The sequence below is a fragment of the Ovis canadensis genome, chromosome 3 (genome assembly GCF_042477335.2).
Source record: "Ovis canadensis isolate MfBH-ARS-UI-01 breed Bighorn chromosome 3, ARS-UI_OviCan_v2, whole genome shotgun sequence".
Lineage (NCBI taxonomy): Eukaryota > Metazoa > Chordata > Mammalia > Artiodactyla > Bovidae > Ovis > Ovis canadensis.
The window spans coordinates 128,213,935-128,231,232 of record NC_091247.1 but is presented as its reverse complement, the minus strand read 5'-3'; positions in this window follow the sequence as shown (position 1 = coordinate 128,231,232).

The window sequence follows — 17,298 nt, the reverse complement described above, 5'->3', positions numbered from 1 at the left end:
TTAAAAAATTCACTAATATAAATTTGCTACATTTATTCCTGTTGTTTTTTTTTCCCTTTATAATAAAGTTTTACATGTTTGCTAATGTTAAAATAATTGTTCTTTGGAATTCACAAGTTAGCAGGATATTTTAGTGGGAAGAATGTAATAAATAATAAAACAATGTTGGTAAATTCAATATAAAATGTATGTGTAAGTTTCCTTTTTTATGAAATTGGAATTTTTTTTTAGCTCTGGAGAGAAGTATGCTTTCCTTTTCTACGTGCATATGATAAATAATATAGTCAAAAAAAGACACCTTTATTTTGCAGTCCCTTAATGGTTTAAAATTTTATGTTTAGGTTTTATTTTTTTATGCAATCAGGTTGTATTTTTTGCTAATACTATTTTATGATAGTGGTAAGAATTTTTATGTCTTATCATAACTGTTCACATTACATATTGGCAGTCTTATTTTTGGCTTTAACTCAGACGTATATGCAGACTGATGTTCAAGTATCATTAGTCTTTCTAAAAGGACATACTGCAAATAAATCAGTGAAAGGCCCTGATCTTTACTATATCTGCCCTTCCTAAAGAATCTCTATCAAAGAATTACTAAAACTTCATAACTTCCACTCATCATTAATTTCAGATGATTACTGTCTACCATAAGGAAATATACTGTTTCAGTTCTCATATGTAGAGTACCCTACTAGAGTAATACAACTGATTTCCACATATGATATATCATTTCTAAATTTATCTGAAGGTTCCTTGAGTGTCTAATTAAAATTATTTGAAACTAACATGAATTCTGTCCTAATGAATTGGAACAAAATTTAAAATTAATTATATGGGGTAAAGATTAATTCACTATTGTTAGCCAGTATTATTTTAAAATGTATCTGCTACATTTTCTTTCTCCCCTATTCATTCTCTGAGGGATTACATTATACATTATATGCATTTACTTTTCTATTTTGTGCACAATTCAAATATTTATGCTTTCACATTTAACAAGTGAATGCCCTTAAAATTTATGATGTATTAATTAGTCCTGATCTTGTGTAATGTGTAAGAACAGAAATACATATTCATAAAAATCTTATTTACATATTTTAATAACATAAAACTAAGGGCCCTTTACCAAGGCATTAAGTTATTAATGAATCGTGTGAAGAGTGTGGGTATTTGATCAAAGTGTTTTCAAAGCACTAGGGATATTTCTATTTCTGCCTTCACAGTGTCTGATGTGGATGTGGCATGGCATCACCCAACCCAATGCAAAATAAAATATGAAACATTATAATCTGAGTCACCAGGATATACATCTAACTTAAAAGTTAACTGGATGAGATATTCTAGTTAATTTTTAAGATAAATGGCCACCATATATATGGCCTTCCCTGGCGGCTCATATGGTAAAGAATCTGCCTGCAGTGCAGGAGACCTGGGTTCCATCACTGGGTTGGGAAGATCCCCTGGAGAAGGACATGGCAATCCACTCCAGTACCCTTGCCTGGAGAATTCCCTGGAGGGAGGATCTGGGGGGCTACAGTCCATGGGGTCACAAAGAGTCAGACACGACTGAGCAACTAAGAGCACGCGCGCGCGCGCACACACACACACACACACATGTATAAGCATGTTTTTTATGTGCAAAAAGATATAATCTAATTTTGCTAGTTATCTATCTCTGCCATTAAATATTTAAACTATTAAAATTGTATATAATGTATAAAATGGAGGGGCACAGTTTATTTCATAAATAATTATTTTCTCCATGACATCATGACATATCTTCTTAGCAGTTACAATGTCTAACTATTATCATTTGTCTACCAGAAACACTAGTTGACATTCCCATTGTCTAAACTCATCTTCCTGATCTGTAATTCAACTTTATGTCACTTTGCATGGCAATGAATTTTTTAATACACATTTCTATCTAAACTCCCATGTTTTTAGGCAGAAATAAATGAACAGTGTCTTTCATGTTGGCCCAAAGTATAGTTTGATAATCTTCTCAAATTTAGATTTGTGCACTTGACTAGTATGATTAAACTCCAAATAATAGCAGAAAAGTCAACAAGTTCAAAAGGAGACCACTGAGTGAATCACTGATATAAATCAAGTTAATCTGCAACATTACTTTCTAGTTGAAATTATAAGAGCTTAGGATAATTCTATTTCTTAACTATTTTGAAAGTACTGACTTGAATATTCATTTTAAATTACCCAAATGCCTTTAAAATGAACATTTCATCTTTTACATAACAACAGTAATATTATTGCATCTTATATTTATGTAATAGTTTTTATTTTACTTAATATAGTCCATACATTATCTCATTTAATCCCTATATCAACTTTTTTGGTGTAAGTAACATTGTCATTCTCATTCTATACATGAAAGTTATTAATTTTCTGAAGTTCTTACAGATAGTATGTGATAGAGCAAGGATTGGAGACTGGGGCTTTTGAATCCAAATCTAAAATTCTTATCCCTATACCAGTATTAACTTGCTACTAAGAATAATCAAATAAACTAGTAGTCATGAAAATCAGGACTTGGAAGGAAAATTTGAATTGGTCGCCCACGAAAATGTCTTTTCATATATTTTCAATTTTTAGAATTCTCATTGTGCCATGCAATAAAAATAGTTTTCTCTCTTCGGAAATGTGGAGGAATTATAAGAACTCTTTGTCTTGAATCCGTTATTCAGAAGGACATGAACCAACATAATGGTACACAAGGGCACTGTTGGTGACCTTCCTTTCCCTAAAGATGGGGGTGGATGCTGAGAATTTCTCTCATTCTGTCTCCAGGTGGGTCTACTATTTGCATGCTCCTCTGCACAGCTGTCAAAGGGCTTGCCCCGGGATATGACTGGGCTGGATTTAGAAGGAGCTGGTCATTGAATAGCTCTGGTAATGCTTGCATCTCACAGGTATGCGGCTGACAGCTCCTTTTGGTGGGGAAAGCTTGGATATATTTCAAGGTGATTGTAGTTTTGTCCCTCTGGCAGCAAGCTGCTGCAACCAGCTTAGCCATTATCCTCCTCTCCCACTGGATTTAAGCCTAGGGAGAAGTCTGGGGCTTTTGTCAGAATAGAGGGCAAGGGATAGATAATTATCCCCCATTTGCACTCAAAGAGTACTGCACTATATTATAAAGTAGCCTTCAATTACTGAAATGGGCTTGTGTACAGTTCCAGTGACTTATAAATTAGTCTTTGTAAAAAATAAAATTTAGCTTTATCGCTAGTGATGTTGTACTTTTAGTATCTCATACTTTAAGCTTTATTAAAAAAAAACTTTATTTAACATGTAACATTTTTAGCATTTAGAGAGTAATATTTAACATTCAGAGATCAATATATATTTTCATTTCAAAAATTTTATTAGATTTTGCAGTACACGTGTCTACCGTGACCAAATTGATCAAAAGCTCCACGGTGCAATTGTCTGTCTACACTGTAATTTTTCTCAATTTGACCCTCTTAATCTCCTGGGGGCAGTTCTGTAAAATCAATGCAAAGTAATTAGAAAATTTTAAATTCTAGATGTTGTGAATATATCAGTTGTCTCCTTTAATATCCATTCAATGGAATACCTTTTATAAATACTATTATTTAATAAACATATCTGGAAAATAAAATTCCCATAGATCCTAATTAATTAATGATGTAAATTTGCCTTAGCATATTTGGGGAAAGTATTTTCAGTTTTCTATTCTCCAGTAGCTCAGCATCACTTTCACTCCTCTTTTGAGCAAAAATTATAGTCAGAGATGAGCATTTCAATTTGCAGCTGACAGTTTAGGGTTAAGATATGATTCCAGGTAACAGAAGCCAATGAGAGTACACCCAGTTGATGTTTGTGACATCATCTTCCAGTCGGAGTACATAGAAGCGCTGAGGTAGCGTTCAGTTTCAGCCCCAGTGCCATTATGATGGATGTTTACATCTCTTCATTGAGAGCCAATTATCTCGCTTTTGTGTGAGGCCCAGGGATCACTCATGCTGCCAGGCTGCACGGAGCACTGTTGGATGTAGCTGAACCAATTGTTTTCTCTGTCTCTGGTAAGAGCCTCTTCTGTTTTACCTTTTCTTTCAAAATAAGGGTAGATGTATGTAACAGGGGAAACTGTGAGAAACTAGTGTCGGGGTTGAAAAGGCTTACTATTTGGTAAGCTTTTAATCAAAGCACTGTTCAGCAGCATTAAAAGGAAGTGTGGATTTAGCAAAATCAATTTTAAAAGAGCATACTAACATGCACCTGGAGAACTAATTTGCAGTAGAAAAAGAACAGCAGGTAATTCAGCTTTTCTTTCAAAAAAGGAAAGTAACTTATATTATGAGATTATTATTTTGAATGTCTTTAAATATATGTGCATATGTATATACTCTGCTCCATTGCCTTATAATTTGCTGTTAGTAGCAAAAAGTAGAAGTAAAGCTGGTCAATCAGATAGTGTTGCTATAAATTTAAAATGAGTTAAAGTTTCTAATTGTTGAATGATAGTTCTTTGGAACAGTTTTTGAAAGTTGTATCTATATGGGAAAACAGAATTTACCAAGGAAGCAAAGGCTTTAGCTTCTGAAATGAAGTTGTAGTACTTTATAACCATATTTATTATTTGTAGCCTAAGGAAATAATGCTAGCAAATAGTGTTAAAAAATGGTGTTTTTTTTCTGGAATTGAAAGATGTTAAAATCGTATATTTCATTAAGTGCTTTTGAATGCATAACAAAATTATATGTTTTATTTATCTGAAAAATATTTAAGTCCTGAAATTAAAGCTTTCAATCACTTAATTATTTATTAGTAGTGATATTTACACCTGGGGATCCTTACGGTATTGTAGCAAAACAGATATATTTATAGCTGTTGAATTACTATGGCCATAGATTATTAAATCTGACAGGAATCCTGAAAAATCAAATACAATAAAAGCTTTTAATTGAGAATTTTCACATGCTACCAAATGAATTCAGAAACACTTTTAACTCCTCAAATATTGTCTATTATCACAGTAGAAAGCAGAAGACTATTGTTATCTCAGAGTTGAATGATATTTACGAGATGAAGACACAGAAAAGTGTAAATAGCTGTTATTTACTAGAAGATGTTGTCTTATTTTAATAGCATCTCCACTTGTTCTAGGGTAATGAAACTTTTGAATAATGACTTGTCCATCAAGCTGTGACACCTTCATGTTTTCCAGATTTATTTTTACTCTCCTTTAACACAGAATATTTCTGCCTGTGCAAACCAGTAATTTGGACAATTAGAAATCAGAGTTTGGAGATGCTCAGTTTGTGCTTGGAGACAGCAGGGACTTCTCAGCGATGTCACACTTCTCTCTCTTCTACCAGCCCAGTCCTGTTTGTCAGTGCTTGACATTACTGTTGTTCGACTTGTCTCCTTCAGTCAATTCAGGTCTGAACAAAACTGAGTTTATAGAAAGTGTCAGACATGTATTAATGGAATCTAAAGAACTGAGATTGTTGTCTCAGTCAGGACAATTTATAATCAACCAAACTGCAAATGCTTATAAGCATGATCTGGGGTTAATTTTTTTACAGGGAGATTTATGTTGGCCTACTCTGTAAATTTCAAAAATCTACAACTGGGAATCCAAAAGTTTTGATAGGATGAACTTGAAAGCCTGATCTACAGCTTCAAAATGATTTTTTTTGTGTGTGTGTGCCATTAAGTACTTCAAAGTAGAGTTGAATAACTCAGAGGTATTGACTGTCTTTTTCACAGGTGATCAATCTTGAGTATGGTAAAGCATTTGTTTCCTAACACTTAATTCTCTTAAAACCTATTTATATCATCTGTCAACAATGGAGAAAGTCATAGCCAATTAACAGTCTACGCATTTAAAACTCTATTTCTGCTGTGCATAAATGCTTTCCTCAGTGGTACAGTCTCTAATCACAAATGCACTGCTTTGGTAGTGATTACAGTTTTAAAAGTGTTCATCTCTTTGTTTTCCTTTGAACAACTTTGTACAATATGAATATCCCTGATATGACACCTGGATGGTAGATTTCACTGACAGAAAGTTTTTGCTTTTAATTTCTTTTTTAAGAGAGGACATCAAGGGGATTGTAGCGATTTTCCATGCCACAGATCCCTAGGAAGGAGTCTTGGTGCAGGGCAGCATAGGTGAAGGATGCCTGTGCTACATGCATGCTTATGTTAGTTACCTCTTTTCCAATACTTATGTTTTTTTTAATCTGCACTTTATCATCTTGTATCATTTTGCATTTTCCTTCTCCATATTATCTTATCCAATTTTTGTAAATTGTGTAGCAAATGAATGTTACTAAGTGACAGGTTTTACCAATTTTAAGCAGAGATGGAGAAAGTGCACAATGATAAAAAGATTCCTGTTATTTCCTTCTGAAGTTCTTTGCATTTCCAACAGGCTGAGGGTGATATATTGATTCCTTTTGAAAATTGTTCCTCATGTTATGTTATTACTTATTCCATAATAACATTTTTGCCTTTTAAACACCTTAATCTTCTCCTACAACTTAGTTTATATTAGCACCTTCATTAGTGTCTTTAGATTATTGAATGCATGTTACCATTTAGTTTTCTACTTTCTCAGTTGAAGTATTTGTAAGTGTGATGAATTCTTCACTTGCCTTAACAATGTGAAATTCTGGACTTGCATGGCCAACTCTTTAGTGAAAAGCATAATTTTGTAACCACAATGTCATCTTAGTGTAGGCTTATATTAGCATGTGAATGTATGGATATTTAGGTGTATACATTGCATGCATAAACATAATTCTTACAAGTATCTTAAAAATTTAACAGTTGTTTATATGGATATACTATCATTTGTTCTTAACATTTGATATATGATAATGTTATTGATACCATGGTACTAAGAAAACAGAGACTAACAGGTTTTAACTTATTGCCAAGATCACCTACTCAGTACATCAATATATGAAGAAGGTGCAGAAATAGGTTTTCAAATTTTAATGCCCCAATCAATCAGTATCTTTTTTCTTTCTCTCCCTTCCTCTTTCCCTCCCTCCCACCATGTATCTGGCTATCTAACTAGTCTACTACTAGTTTTATTTTATTGTCTACCCTATGTTATGTACTCTTTAGGTGCTTGGGATTTATTTATAATTGAACAATATAAAAAATCATTGCTCTTATTCATGTTTATGTTTTTCTGTCTGGCAAGCTCCACTCTTTTGAATTACTGAAAATAAGAGTGTATTTAAAAAAAAAAAAAAGAGTGTATTTCAAGGTGTGGCTGAAAAAAACACAGAGAACTTGCTAGGAAACAGGAAACATTAGTTAAAGGATGGGCTTATTTGCATTTCTTATGTATCTATGTATCTTTAAGTTCGCAGGTATTTTCTAATCTAAACTAGATTTGCAAAACTCTAGATATTTTGAAGGAAATGGCAACCCACTCCAGTGTTCTTGCCTGGAGAATCCCAGGGATGGGGGAGCCTGGTGGGCTGCTGTCTATGGGGTCGCACAGAGTCGGACACGACTGAAGCAACTTAGCAGCAGCAGCAACAGATATTTTGAAAATGTCTGTTGGTCATTTTATAACTTATCTTTTATTCTGAATGTGATCAATGCAACTTTACAAAAATAAAATGCTTTAATTACAATAGATTCCCCAAAGAGCATTTTAAAACAAAGTTATCTTGTACTGCAGAGCATATTCAAGCACTCAAACTTTATATTTATCCTCTATAATAAAGTTCCTGAGGATTATAACGTATTGAGTTTACAGTTGTTTGGCTTTAGAGTTTAGATAGTATAAATTGAGTGAGAAATGGATGAATTTTGTCTTTCTTTTTATTAAAAAAGTTAACAATATCTTCCAAATGATAGTAGTCTGTGTTTGAATAAAGCAAAATAGAGATAATCTGAAATTTAGCACCCATTTTTCAATAGTTTGGCATATATTAATTCTAGTTCCTAGGGCAGTTGAACTGAAAGTAAGATTTACTACCTACTGAATTTATTTACAGATGCCTAGTGATTTAAAAGAAAAAAAAAAAGAGGGGGAGAGAAGCCAGAAATCTGGCCTACTCAAAGAAAATCAATCTGCACACAGAACCTACCAGTTGAAGATAAACCACTTTTAGATGGTATCATTTAATTAGCCAGTGAAGAGTCTATCTAGTGACATACACGTAAATTGTAAAATAACTCCAAGTTGCCTGCATGAACTTGATTTAACAATTTTTTTTGTTTGTTAATATTGGATAATAATAAAATTATATCACTGAACTGAACTTAGTCTTTTTGCTAATGTGCATGTGAAATGCACAGAATGAGGGAGTAAAATTAGAATGTAATAATAGCATGCATTAGCTAAATTCAAGAGATATTAAGCCATACATGTTTTGCCAAGAAAGTGTGCCTTGAATTTAGCTGATTTTATCTAATAATATTCCAGAATTAGTTTTGATAACGTTTATGATAAATAAAATGTAAACTGACATCCAGGTGGGTGTTTTAAATGTAAGAAGGGTCTACCAAAAGCAGAGGATTGTTTTGTAACACTGAGTATAAGGACAATTTTGGTCCCAGTCTTCATTCAGAAGTGCCCCTCTGCCCTTATGCTATGGCACACTGTAACTCAGAGGTGTACTATAGCATTTGAATCAGTGTGAAAATGTATTTTTCCTAGAATAGAGTATACATATTAGTACTGCCAACTCAGAACTGTGTGAAATTTATAATGTGGAATAAAACATGATAAAATCTGCTGTAATTGATCAAGAGGCATGATGGAAAGTTCAGTTCCAGCAACTGTTCTCAATTTTAAGCGCATGAGAGACTATGAATGGGTGAGCAAATAGTTCGGCTTAGCAGGTAATAGCAGATGCTCTTCAAGATAATTTTTGTTTGTTTCCGTATTAGTTTTGTAAGCACTGTGGTAAAAGTATGGTTTCTGGGAGCAGACTACCAGAGTATTAATACAGTGTCTTGCTTCCCCTTTTTCAGGCCTCGGTTTCTACTTATAAAAACTGAGGGAAAAAGAATTATCCACCTTATAGGGTTGGTGAGAAAGTTTTGTGAGCAAATCTTACGAGCACTGGGAACAGTGTCTGGCATATAGTATGTTTCTAATCAGTGTCACCTCCTTTTAGGATTTTTATCATTATTGACTTGTTTAGTATTGTGTGTGTGTGTTTATGTGTGTGTGCGTGTGCGGTCATGTTTTAGTTAATTCAGAAGTTTCATTAAAAACCAATTTTACAAGCAAACTCTCTGGTATAGCACAAATGGAAAAACTTTGGGAACTATTCCTTCTATTGACTGTTTAAAACTTGATACTGATCTCAGAGGACTTTAGTACTAAATGTATAACCTTATCCACCTGCAATGTGAAAGATCTGGGTTGGATCCCTGGGTTGGGAAGATCCCCTGGAGGAGGGCATGGCAACCCACTCCAGTATTCTTGCCTGGAGAATCCTCATGGACAGAGGAGCTTGGTGGGCTACAGTCAATGGGGTTGCAAAGAGTCGGACATGACAGAGCAACTAAGCACATAGCCTTATCACTTATTATATATGAGATTTTTGATGTCTTTGATTTCACATTTTTAATAAAAAATGGATTATATAAAAATGTATTAAATAACATTTAGGAGATTTTTCCTTGCCTGGAGAATCCCAGGGACGGGGGAGCCTGATGGGCTGCCATCTATGAGGTCGCACAGAGTCAGACATGACTGAAGTGACTTAGCAGTAGCAGCAGCAGGAAATTTTTCTAACTTTAAAATTGCATGATATGAGATGTTGCATGTGTGTGTACACACACACATATATGTATAAACATACCTATGTGTATTTAACTCAAATGAAAAATCCTATAGATTTATATTTTGCTTTATTTGCCTTTCTTTTTAATTTTATTATTTGTTTTATTTTATTATTTGTTGTGGGTTGGTTAGTTTGAAACTTGTAATTATAAAAGGTTTTGTTTATTCTGATATTTGTGGAGGTCAGCACTCTCCTTCTTTACAACAGCTCATGCTCTCACTTGGGTGATGGAGTGGTGATAGAATAAGGCTAAAGTCCTTTTCCAGCTAATGCCATTCTGAATCCCTAACACCCTGAAAGCCAAAATAAGTGTGTTTTGATTTTTTAAGTCTCTCTGTGTGTTATGTGTGTAGATGTTTTGCTTTATTTTAGTGGAATGTGCCTAAACTTACATTAAGAGAGATACAAATAGAAAAAGATAAAAAATATTAATTTCTCTTCAGTTCACAATTTTGTAGAATGAAGGTGTTAATATATTGGTAAAACATTTTTTTAAAAACCTAGTCATTTTATTAAGGCATTTTTTTCCCCTTACTTATAAATGCACTGGCTTATTCCATAAATTCTTTGAAGCATAGACAAACAACTCTTGAGCACCTATTACTTGCCAACAATGAGCAAACCACTACCAGTGCTCTGAAAGGGCTCATGGTCTAGAGATCAACATATAATTGAATATAAATAATTACAATATATTGTGATAGTGTTATAGTAGAGATATGTACAGAGTGCTGAGAGAAAATTGACAAGTGACTTATTCTATTAATACCTGCAAAAAAAAAATCGAAACTTTTCCAAAAGAAGCTATCATTTTAGGTGGCTTTTTAAAAATGAGTAAAGAATTTTCCAGGTGGAGATCATCAAAGGCTATTTCCTACAGAGGAGCCTCCAGTAAGGATGGCATCCCCACCTGTGGGAGGAGAAAGCACAGTGTATTCAGATAAGGACCAGTGTTTGGAATCACTGGAGGCAGGGACCAGGAGAAGCTAATTAGCAACTAATTATCAGAACAAATGCTGGTTGTAAAAAACCAGTAGGGACAACCTGGTCATAACCAGTACAACCTGATCATAAAGGCATAAGTACAAGTCTTGGCCTGAAGGTTAAATTGAGTTTTTTTTTTTTTAATTTAAATACTGTAGAAAGTCTATGGTGAGATAGATCACTATGGTTTTGAATAAATGCTCCTGGAGAAGGGAACGGCAACCCACTACAGTATTCTTGCCTGGAGAAATCCACGAAGAGAGGGACCTGGTGGGCAAAGAGCTGGGCATGATGGAGTGACTAAATACTTTTATGCTGGAATGCTTTCTAAAAGATGTAAGAAGCAAAATTACCTTGGGATTATTTGAAACAGTCTGACCCATCAAAGAAGAAGAAAGGGCAAAATAATCTACCTCATTAAATTTTAAATAGCATTATTAGATTCCCCATTCTATTAATTTATTTTAAAGTATGAGTGATATCCAGTAGGGTGACTAATTACATAAGAATACTGAAGAGGGTCACACAAAACAAAATTGAAAAGTGTATCAGAGTTTTGGAAGGAGTCCCTGAGTTACTCTTGATGATACTGATCAAACATCAGCTAAAGATAGAAAATGTCTGATCCTAAATGACCCAGTGTTTCCATAACTGGCTAGCTCTAAGCTCAGGGGAATGGATTCTCTCTCATCTGATGACTCAATTCACTCTGCGGTGAAGTCGCTCAGTCGTGTCCGACTCTTTGCAACCCCATAGACTGTAGCCTGCTTGGCCCCTCCAACCATGGGGTTTTCCAGGCAAGAATACTGGAGTTAGTTGCCATTTCCTTCTCCAGGGGATCTTCCTGACCCAGGGATCAAACCCAGGCCTCCTGCATTCCAGGCAGACGCTTCAACCTCTGAGCCACCAGGGAAGCCCAATTCACTGTACTTATTTTTAAATTACTTAACATTAAATAAAAGCTATTTGTTTTTCAATTATTTTAAAAGGAAAAAAAATGAAACACTTTCATTCCCTTCTTGATATGATTTAGGTGGCATGTAATGTATACTAAGGGCTTACCTAGTGTCTCAGCTGTAAGGAATCCACCTGCCAAAGCAGAAGATGCAGGCTAGATCCCTGGGTGGGGAAGATCCCCTGGTGAAGTCAATGACAACCCACTCCAGTACTCTTGCCTGGGAAATCCCATGGACAGAGGAACCTAGCAGGCTACATGAGGTCACAAAAGAATTGGACATGACTTTGTGAATAAACAGCAGCAGCACCAATGAAGCCATTAGAGAAGCGGTGATCCAGGAAAGGAAACATTGTAGGGAAAGTGAAAAGAATATAACAAAAGGATCCACTAGCATACAGTATTGTGCTAGTTAATCATAGGGAATGTGATAACTAAGATTCCTCTTCACGTACTGAATTCCTGCTCATCATTCAAATTGCAATGAAAGAAATACACTGTTAAGGTAGTCCTCCTTGAGTTCCTTGGCCAGGTCAAATTTTTCCATTATAGGCTTTTAAGAATAATATTTAACATGTACAAGAGTTGCAGGATTTTTTGATTAATAAAAATTTTTAATTGCAATCTTCCCAACTAGACTTTTAATTTTCATGAAAATGATGGCCAAGCCTGTTTTGAGTCATCACTGATTCTCCCTCATCTAGCATAATGTCTAGTGTAAGGATAGCCACTAAATAAAAAGTATAGGCACTTAGAAGATAGAAAAAAAAAAAGAATAATACTTTTCCAAGATAAAAACAAAGGCACTGAGATACTAGTGGATCTTAATAATAAAAAGGAAAGTTGAATGGACTTTCTGAGAGTATTAAAATAATGGATTGGTCAAAACTCATTCCATTTACCCTGTTACATCTTACAAAAAACTCAAACTTTTTGGCGGACCCAATACTTGCTCATCTCTGCAGCCTCTTCATCACTGATATGTGGATGACTTATAGGGGGTACACTTGAGCTGCATGTCAAACAAAAATACTATCAATGTCTACTTGTAAATTGTGATATAAATATAGCAAAAGTGCTTTGGAATACAGATATTTGTATACGAATACAGATATGATGAAATGTAGACCCTGTAAAGGTTATAGAAATTGAGTAACCATATGTACAACTTGTACCAGGTATAACTAGTTTTACTGAACCTAGAAAAAAGTATAATTGAGAATGTTCTGGCCAACCATATGAAAGACAGCAGAAAGGCTCAAAATACAGGGAAAAAGGAAATTGTACTTTAAACTGAAGAGAAGGTCACTGGTGGCTTTAAAGAAAGTAGTTTGAGATGCTAGGCAGCAAAGAAATTGATTGTTAGGAATTGAAGTCATGTTCAAGCAATTTAGAACTGAAAAGGAATGAAGACCTGCTAGACAGAACTGTCAAATAATGACTTCTTCCTAAATGGAAAAAATGTATTCCATGGGTAGATGTGTGAAATATTAAGTAACATTTACCCTTTTAAACTGGTCTTCATAACTTGTACCAAACATATACATAAAAAGTAACTACATGTTGTACACCATTGTTGTTATATTTAAGACATCATCATTGTTTAAAAAAAAGGAAAACAGCATATCCAAAATGTAGAAAATTGTGGGGATTATTTACTCAGAAGTTAATTTATTCTCATAAAAAATTGTTTTAATTAAAGCTTTCTGTAAGCATCTTTATAGACAATAAGCAGCTCTTGCTTTGTAAGTAAATACATGAATAAACCTCCTGACAGTAAGACTTGAACCCTCCAGAAGGGCAAAAAATATTCCAAAAAAAAAAAAATCAATCTGTACCAGGAAATATCTACAACCTGCTATATAGAAGAGCTCCCGTACCATAAGAGGTTGGAGAAATAAGCTGAAACCCCAAAAAGAGAAAGATATGTGGTGGATATTGGTTAAAAAATCTGTATGATTAGAGAATAAGATGAATGTAAAATAAATGTAAATAAATAGAAAATTTTGTATTTTGGTATATGCAAAAATACACATTTAGCATTAGAAATTTTTTTTCAAAGTTGGCCACACATTGAGCTATTTATTCTGGTATCTCTGCAATGATTATAGAAATCTTAAAAAGAGATTTGTGATTTGCCTAGAACAAAAAACATTTTGCTTAATTTACTTGTTCTTGTGATTTGGGGAAAGGTCAGAGTATCTTTAAATATTCTAGCTAGGGGAGAAATGAGATTTCTCCTCTTTCCAAAATAGTCCCGAAAAGAAAGCAATAGAATTTGACTACTAACTCTAGCAACCTACAAGAGAGGAGGATGTGCTGCCGCAGATTCAGAGAACAGCAAGGTCAAAGAAGGGTTTTGAAATTAGAAAAGCCCACAGTACTATGCCTAGGGAAAACCATGGCCACCTCAATGTAAAAGAATGTTCTCTCTATGTTGTTTTGTAGTTAGACTAGACTCCAGAAAATCTAGAAGCAATCTGAGGATTCTTGTGAAATCAAAAATAAGAAAAGTCCAAAAAGAAAAAAGGGCAAAACATGGTATCTGAGGTCAGAGAAGTGGGAATCTAGGCAAGGTGACTGACTTCAGAGACAAGATTCTTATTTTCAAAAAGTCTAGGGAAGTGGCCTCATGGTGGAAAACTGGCTTGATAACAAGGGACCTGAGAACTGGGAAAGGGCTAACTTGTCCTCACTTATAAGCAAAAACTCAAGGACTGTGTGGAGGTGCTGAGGTCAGAGAAATTCTAGAATCTGGGGTGTATTTGAACCTATAGTTTGGCTAGATGGCTCCATCAGTGAAGAATAGAGGCTTGACTCGAAGCCCCATTATTTAGTCTATTCATTTGAGCTACTGACTAGGGTATGAAAGCCAAGGGTTAAAACTGTGTGGGCTGTGAAGCCAGTCAGGTATGCATTAATTTCTGGCTTCACCATTTACCAGTGGTACAGTCATGGGCAAAGCATGTTACCTCTCTTCATCTCAGTTGTCTTATCTGAGGGACACTGTGGGGATCATATGAGATGATATTATATAATATATATCATCATATGAGATGATATTATATTCATTTAGCACAATAATGATATCCTGTTCCTGCTGGATAACTACTGTACTTTATTTTTATGACTAACCTGTAAACTCTACACATCAGTTCCATTGCTCCTTAAACGCACCTCTGGTTTAGGTACATAGGCCCTCTACTTGGAGCACTCTGTGTTGTCAATTCCTCTTCATCCTTCATGTCTCAGTTCAGATGTCATTACTGGCAGAGTAGACAGATTCCTTAAGTCTCTTTTGCAATGGGGAGGCATCTCTCTTTTGTGCTTATACAGCACCTGTACTTTCCCTAGCATGTATTTTAATTGCCATTTCCTTCTCTGTATCTCCCATTAGACTCAAAACTCCATATGTTTGGGGATTTCATATGTTTTATCTGGGACTTCCCTTGTGGCTCAGCTGATAAAGAATCCACCTGCAATGCGGGAGACTTGGGTTCAGTCTCTGGACCCTGGTGGATCCAGGGTAAATCAAAGGGGAGTCGACATGGTGAGGAAAAAAGTATTTATTTAGAAATATAAAAAGAGATTAGGAAGAAATAGTGTAGTAGGAAAATTAGTGGAGAAATGAGGCTGAATAACTTGGTTTACATGGAGAACTAATAAAGTTCCAGACAAGGAACTTGTGCCATCTGCATTAGGCCACCAGCACCTATTTGAATAGCAGAGGGTGCCCTGCCTTGGGCTCTCTCTCTCATGGATCTTAGAAGCTGGGGCAAGTAAGTAGACATGGCAAGCCTCCACGCCCCAGATGGGAATTCAGCCAGAAAATAGAGTAAAGAAGACACAGGGGAAACCAGTCTTTCCAGTGACTGGCCCATCCTCTATTGTCCAGAAAGGCCTTTTATACCTTTTTTTTTGTACATAGAGATCAATGTATAATACAAAATTATGCAGCGTCAGCAGCCCTGACTCTTATCGAGACCAGGCTTTCTCTCTGCATACCTAGTTGTATACACAAGTCTTAGATGATTTACATCATCTTCTGGCCAGAAGGCCAATTAACATTTTACGGCCCTTTTTTGATAAGGGTTTGTCAACCAGAAGACTTATTTGCCCTAATAGTGTTGTTCTTCCCAAAGTCTGGTGCCACTCTCAGAAAGCACTAAATAAAGTTACATTCTTACATAACAAAGATACAACAATTTATAACAATGAAAGAAGTACAGTGATTTATAACAAAGAGAAAGTTAATTAACTCAAAAGTCTAGTGTTGCTAAAACTAACATCAAAAATTACTATATTCCTTTTTCTATATCCCAATTACATTGATTAATATCCTTCAGGTGCCTAAAAGATAAAGAATATGGAGGCCTGGCAGCAGTCATTGACTCAACAGTGAAACCTATCACCAGTATAATTTTTAGCTTTTTAGAAAAGGCTCTGTATCTTTAAGATGCTTTAAGCTTCGTGCCTCTCTTGGTTGGGGCCGTAAACAATTCACAAGTTGTAAAAGTCTGGGCAGACCGGTTAGGTAAGTTAGAAAGCCATCAAAGTGGTTTAAACTGAGACATTCTTTTTATATGCAGGAGACTGTTAACTGAAGCCCTGAGTTAACTTTTTCCAGAGAATGTCAGAAGAGTGGGAAGCACAGTACAATAAAGCAGGCAGACTCTGGTTTTGGGGGGTAGATGTTCAGGAAAACCCAGGGGGAACCCCTGAAGCCAGATCATGCCTTTTCATTTTGTTGGGCTTCCTTCCTCATGACCTTTGCCACGGGTGAGATTCCTCACGCTGGCTCCCGGCACTCTGGGTTGGGAAGATCCCCTTGGAGAAGAGAACAGCTACCCACTCCAGAATTCTGGCCTGGAGAATTCCACAGACTGTATAGTCCATTGAGTCAGAAAGAGTCAGACCTGAATGAGAGACTTTCACTTTTCCTGGTAGCTCAGCTGGTAAAGAATCCGCCTGCAGTGCATGAGATCCTGGTTCAATTCCTCAGTCGGGGGATAGGCTACCCACTCCAGTATTCTTGGGCTTCCTTGGTGGCTCAGGCAGTAAAGAATCCTCAGGCACTGTGGGAGACCTGGTTTCCATCTTTGGGTCAGGAAGATCCCCTGGAGGAGGGCAGAGCAACCCACTCCAGTATTTTTGCCTGGAGAATCCCTGTGGAGAGAAGAGCCTGAGGGTGCAAAGTCAGATGCAACTGAGTGACTAAGCACACTACAGCATGTTTTATCCACTGCTGTTTCAGCAGTGCTGGCATAGAGTAGACCATTAAATGGTGATTAAATGAATAGATGGTGAAAGACCCCAGACTTAGATCCTTTAGGAGAGAAAGAATCTGAAAGGAGTTTTCTATTACACTTTAATTTAGGGGCTGGTAATTGGATAATAGAACTACAAGATCCGAGGTCCTTCAGAAGGTTGCAGTGGGTCTCACTCCTGTTAATCCTTGGCCCTCTCAAGATGAAAGCTTGAGGTATTGTGCACAGCCCAAATGCTGCCATGTCAGTCACCATCTTCCTCTTTCTAGTTGGTGTA